This window comes from Dermacentor albipictus, chromosome 1 (genome assembly GCF_038994185.2).
Source record: "Dermacentor albipictus isolate Rhodes 1998 colony chromosome 1, USDA_Dalb.pri_finalv2, whole genome shotgun sequence".
Taxonomy (NCBI): Eukaryota; Metazoa; Arthropoda; class Arachnida; order Ixodida; family Ixodidae; genus Dermacentor; species Dermacentor albipictus.
Window position 1 is genome coordinate 522,394,469 of NC_091821.1, and position 6,233 is coordinate 522,400,701.

Below are 6,233 nucleotides of genomic sequence, written 5' to 3' on the forward strand. Positions count from 1 at the left end.
CAATTGTGAATTTCATTTTGATGCATTGCACACACAGGTACTGCAGGCTACCTAGGCAACGACCAGGCACTTTGTCTGCAAAAAGGGACAATGCGGGGTACAGCATGGAGCATGGAAACTGTTGTAAAGGCACTGAAACTAAAGCTGTCATGCCGCTCTCAAGGATACAACATGGCCCGTGAACTGGGTATGCCTCTACCATCAGAACGAACACTACAAAGAAAATTACAAGAGTTCAAGTTTGCTCCTGGACTGCTGTATGAAGTGATAGATTTGCTGAAAATTAAGGTGTGTACAATTCCTAGTTATTCACTCTCTTCCTATTACTCACTCTGTTCATATAGACTCACTATACCTCTAGCACCTTTCACTGTTCTATTGTACAGATGGCGCAGCTGTCACTCAAGGAGCGTCACGCAGTTCTGATGCTAAATGAAATGCAGATTAGCAAGGGTCTGGACTTTGACTCATCTACTGGGAACCTGCTGGGAAAGCCAACAATACCCTTGACCAGCAACATAATTCCAGAATCTTGCTATGCCACGCATGCCCTCGTCTTTATGTTAGGAGGAATTTCTACTCGGTGGAAACAGACGGTAGCTTATGAGTTTACTGCTCATTCTTTCCGAGCTGACGTAGTAAAGGAAAAGGTCAGTACGATCATAAGTACCTGTGAAGATGCTGGTGTTCTAATACATGCTGTTGTGACTGACATGGGGCCATGCAATCAGGCACTCTGGAGGCTATTGGGCATCCCTGTCACAAAAAAAGCTCGAAAGTGCCACGCTCCACACCCATGTGATAGTAACAGGCGGCTATATTTTATTGCTGACGCGCCACATGTGTTGAAGAACTTGAGAGGGCATTTCACGAGAGGACACAAAATTCACCTTCCAGAAGATATTGTTGAAAGGAATGAACTGCCAACTGCAGTGGTCTCCACAGACCATGTCGAGCAACTTCTTGAACTGGAGGAAGACAATGAGTTTCGCCTGGCCCCAAAATTAACCAAAACCTGTCTGAGCCCAGGGCACTATGAAAAAAATGAAGGTAGGCCCTGCATATTCGCTCATACATCATGACACCGCTGCTGCTTTGTACTGCCACGCCGAAAAGGGCAATCTTGAGAGGGACGCTCAAACAACTGCATGGTTCTTTGACAAGATGCACACTTGGTTTACACTAATCACATCCAGAACCCGGAAACAGGCTGAGAGACACCTTGGTGCGAGAGGCAATGCCTTTTTTTCAAGAAATAATTGGCCTCGTCGAAGCAATGAAAATCGAAGGAGGAAGCCGTGGATAGAAGCCAGTGCAGACAGGAACCATCCTGACCACAATGGCAGCCATGGAACTGCAGGAACACCTTGTAGTGAAAGAGGGGTTCCACTTTGTGCTCCTTTCCGGACTAGGCCAGGATGCACTGGAAAACTTCTTCTCAACAATAAGAATGAAGAACCCCGTTCCATCTCCTTGCGAATTCAAGTCTGCACTGCGCACTGCCTCTCTTGCTCAGTTTCTTCGGTGGAACTCCAGAGGGAACTACGAACGTTCAGACGCAGAGGGACTAATTGGATTTCCTGAAAAAGTACAGCAGCCTTGTTCTGGTATTATATATCACCCAGTACCACAGACAGTGGAAAATATGGAGTTAGATGACGCCTTCCTCTATGTGTGCGGCTATGCTGTAAGAAATGTAAAAACAAAACTGCAGCACATGTCGCATATGTGCATGTGCTATCACAGGTGAAGCTCTTGATGCCGCAGAAAACAAGTGGCTGCGGCTAAAGTCGTACTTGCCCGAAAAAATTCCGCTTGAATCGGCATCAAATGCAGCACAACGTTTGCTGAAGTATTGCGAGGCCTCATTTAAGATGCATGAGCAGAGCTTTTTAGATGACAGGATTCAGCTGCAGCAACTCGCAGATGAAATTCTCAAGAAGACAGTAAATGCAATACCCACATGCCATGATGTACCTCGCAAACTAGTGAATTGTTTTTTGAAGATGAGGATGCACATATTCTGCAACCACCGAAATGAGACAATCAAGAAGGATGCTGCAACAGCCAAATGCAGCAGCAGAAGCATTGGAATGCATCAAGCCGCTCAAGCCATTCGATGACTGAAGAATGGTGACATGCAGTTTTAGAAAAAAAATGTGCCGGCTGTCACCTTTCTCCTGAAATTAAGTGTTTATGCATGTGGCACTTTTCGTTGCTGTATGTGATTTACTTTTCAGAAGCGATTGTGAAATGACAGTCTAAAAATATTACAGGACTGCACGTAAGAGAAATATATATGGCCTGGAGAGCAGTGCATGAAATCAAGCTAGTCATCACACTCTAGTCAGATTATTCAGACAGTTGGGAATGTGATATTTAAATATTCAACTGGCATTTTTTTTCCGTGGTAGTTCATTGGGCATTTCAAGATACAGCGAAGTTGTTCCTATGTCTCAAATGATCAGCTAGCACATTGTGAGGTCACATGCTTTACTTTCAGGTTCAAGTTATACATTGTGTTTAGCTGAGTGGGCCATCTGCAACGTCGTAAAGACGAGAATATACTCTTGTGACCACCAAAAATGACATATCAAAGATGCCTCAAGACCAAATTATAGCAGGTAAAGGCATCGGAATGCATGAAGCTGCAAAAGCCATTAGAAGACCAAGGAACTATGTTGTTAGAATGCTGAACGGAAGGTTGAAGGAGAGTGCAAGCTTGCAGTTAAAGACGACGTTATGGACTTGCCTGCTCTGCCATTCACTTGTACATAACCTGTAAATAGATTTCCCTGTTTTTTGCTCCTTGTATATTCAGGATCTTCTTGCCCTTTGCCGCAAGGTGGGCGAGCGAATGCCAAAGACAAGGTGAACATGCGAGAGCATTGTTCGCATCGTCTGCAGAGAGATGGACATTGCATTGCTGGTTAGCTCCCAGACGGCTGCCCCTCGGCTATTTACACGCCAGAGTCGTTCGCCTTCACTACCACCTATCGACCTTGACTATCGGAATGTCGTCGTCTCGCAGTAATTTTTCGTCTTCTTCACCAACTGCCTTACCAAACTTCCCAAATATGATCTGCGCGGATCGTCCACCTTAGCACGCCGACCAGTTACGTCGGTTCCTTGCCTCGTTCAGCGAAATGTTTGACTTGAATGGTCGCCCTTCAGGTCCGACCTCCATCGAGAAGCATATCATTGACATTTGGTATGCCAATTCAATTCACCGGAGACCATACCGTGTAGCCTTGGATGAGCCACAAGTGATTGAAACGGAAGTAGAAAGGATGCTTCCTCAAGGGATCATTAAGCCATATTCCAGCCCGTGGGCATCACCTGTAGCCCTAGTTAAAAAGGACAAAGCCTGGTGCTTCTGTGTGGATTACAGGCAATTGAACAACATAGTAAAAAGATGTTTACCCTATCCCACGCATCAATGACATCCTTGACTACCTTCACGGCGCAAATTATTTTTCTTCCACTGTCCCTCATTCGGCTACTGGCCGATGGCTGCAGACATGGACCGCGAGAAAACGGCCTTTGTAACACCGAGCGGTATTACTCAGTATGAACGCTCGCCAATCGTGACATGCAGTTCTGCAGAGGAAATCGCTGGGTATCACCTCACTTCTATTATTTCAGAGCTTATGAATGGGGGCCTTGCTGTTTGTGATCGAGCCTTCACAAGGTATTGCAAAACAATGGCCTGAAATGAATGCGGGAGCGCACTTCAAAAAAATATATATAGACTGACCGGTAGGGCAATACGCGAAATCTGTCAGTTCGTTGCTATCTAGTCTAGTACCTAAGTGGGCTATATGCAATGTTTTTAAAATGCTTTATGAAATACTGGCAATTGTAAAAAAAATGCAGGGAAGGAAAAGCAATATAGTAATGATGTTCGAGAGACATTTGTCAGCATTATCTAGCAGATGACACGCACTTTAGCATTCTCAACACTTGTTGCAGGAACTCTTCAACATGTAGAACTGTAGATTTATGTTATAAAGTGACATACATGAGATCAGTGGTCTTATGGATTGCTCTACAAGCTGTATGCTGTGAACTGAAAAGTGAAATAAAAGCAAAATTTTGTACTGGTCTTGGAATAGTTTTGTACACAGTTCTGCTTTACTTTGAATGCATTTGACCAGGGTGGGGGACCAAAGTTTCGATTTCTAGAGAGGGACAAATTTTTCTCACTGCACGGTCTGCTTAGTAAGGAAACGTCTGTACCATTCTGCCATGTCAGGCGGAGAGCAATGGTCCCTGTAATAAGACTTCGTTTAACTAGATTATTTCTGCAGAACATATTTGATTTTAATGCCCTGCACTGCAGAACAGAGCACTTGGAAATTAGTTCTGTGGAAGCCCGCAAGGCAGAGGAAGAATTGTGAAAGGGAAAGTTTGTCATCCACTCACGAGTAGCCGAAGCAATAAAAAATTTTGACTGACGTGGCTGCTTGGGCATGCTAATATGACATGATTGAAGCTTTTAGCACACAAGACTAGGACGAGAAGTAGGCATGAAGCACATGGGTACTGACTTTCTTGTCCCGTCGTGCGCAAAAAGCTTCAATGATGAAAGAAGCCTGTAAGAGTGTATCTTACTGGAACAATTTAGTTTGAAGCACGGGCCCAACATGTAGACCAATTTGAAGCACGGAACCATATGTATAGGCACAACTCTGTTCCACTTCATGCAAGTATGACAGCTCTTTTAGGGATAGAGCGATAGACGGTTTTGCCACACAGGTATTGCCTAACCGATCGATGGATTCTGCCTTGATAATTCCCCACTGTGCGGCAAACCAGTCTATTGCTCTATCTCGCAAGGGGCTATTGGACTTGCATGATGACAAAAAATGTCTGCAGGCTGTGCATACGTGATTTAAAATGGGTTTAGCTTCTATATATGGTGCCATGCTTCAAAATAAACTTGTAAGTCGGCACTTGTGTGCTTCATATCTACTTCTCGTCCTAGTCTTGTGTGCTAAAAGCATCAGTTATGAAAGAAGCACGTATTGGTACATCCTGTATGAACTTTCTTTTTACTGCAAGGTGAAGGACAGTTGGCCTTTACGAACAGAATATATACAAAGTGTAGGCATATGAAGTGTTGACAGAGTGGTACATGCAACACACAGTATTTGTTCATACAATAGCAGTAGGTATAAGCCAATTTCACATTTACTTCACAAAGCTTGAATAACTCTGAAAGCATTCAGCAAATCAACGCTGCTCCACTTCACCAAACAAGTAGGTGTCTTTTCGACCAATAACTAAACTGACGTACATCAAAATTTGGACGCTTTGAGTAAAGTTGAGTAAGTAAGGCTAAACAAAGCCCCTCCATCCTCGCTTCTGCCGGCATAAAACTTCGGTGGCGCGTAGATGGAAGTGCTTTAGCGCTTAGGCCAGGGACGGATACAAGCGCGACAACAGAAGTATGACGCACCTACCGCCCGAAATACTGCCGTGTTCGCCTCCTGAACACTCGCAATAAAAAAAAATTGCCATCGTAATTTCACGTTGCAACACACAATTCGCCGTACACCTTTGCTCACGCCACAACACACGAACATAATTCGCCATACACGCGAGCAGATGCTCGCGTCACAACACTAACACAATTCGCAGTGCGCATCTGCTCGCGTCATCCACACAATTCGCCGTCCACCTTTGCACGCGTTACAACACGCGCACACGCACCAATTCACTGCACACCTCCGCTCATATCGCACAAGAAAAGCACACTTGTTTTCACCATGTCACTGAATGCTCTCCACGCAAATTTGAACTTGATATATTTCATAGCTTCACGTCATTGCAGTCCTTCACATAGCGCACGCACTTGGGACGTTCGCTACCTTCGATCGTACGAGACAAGTTCAACCTAAGAATCAACAGCATAAACTCTATGCGTCTGCCGTACAAATTGGCGTCGCGAACTCCTTCACTAAAGTCCCTCCATACGTGCTGGCTGGAGGGGATGTATGCTTCAAAAGAAGAAGAATTCAAAGGGGACAAGCTGTTGTATTCCGCTGAAGTAGTAGTTTGCGGCCGCTGTTTTCCAAATGCACGAAAAGCGGGAGCGGTCTCCAAGCGCCCAGGCACTACATTCCACTGTACGTTGTCTCTCGTGGCACAACCCGTCGCAGGTTGACGCGAAGCAGCGAACGCGACCAGATCGCCGATTACAATAGGCGGTGGTTCTTGGATGGAATCGC

The 6,233-nt window shown here is 45.0% G+C and overlaps 1 protein-coding gene across 2 annotated transcripts in view; it reads right to left on the reverse strand.

Moving 5' to 3' along the window:
• LOC135908148 (uncharacterized) overlaps positions 1-6,233 on the reverse strand; it is a 453,412-nt gene that overhangs the window by 203,094 nt on the left and 244,085 nt on the right. The window lies entirely within an intron of this gene.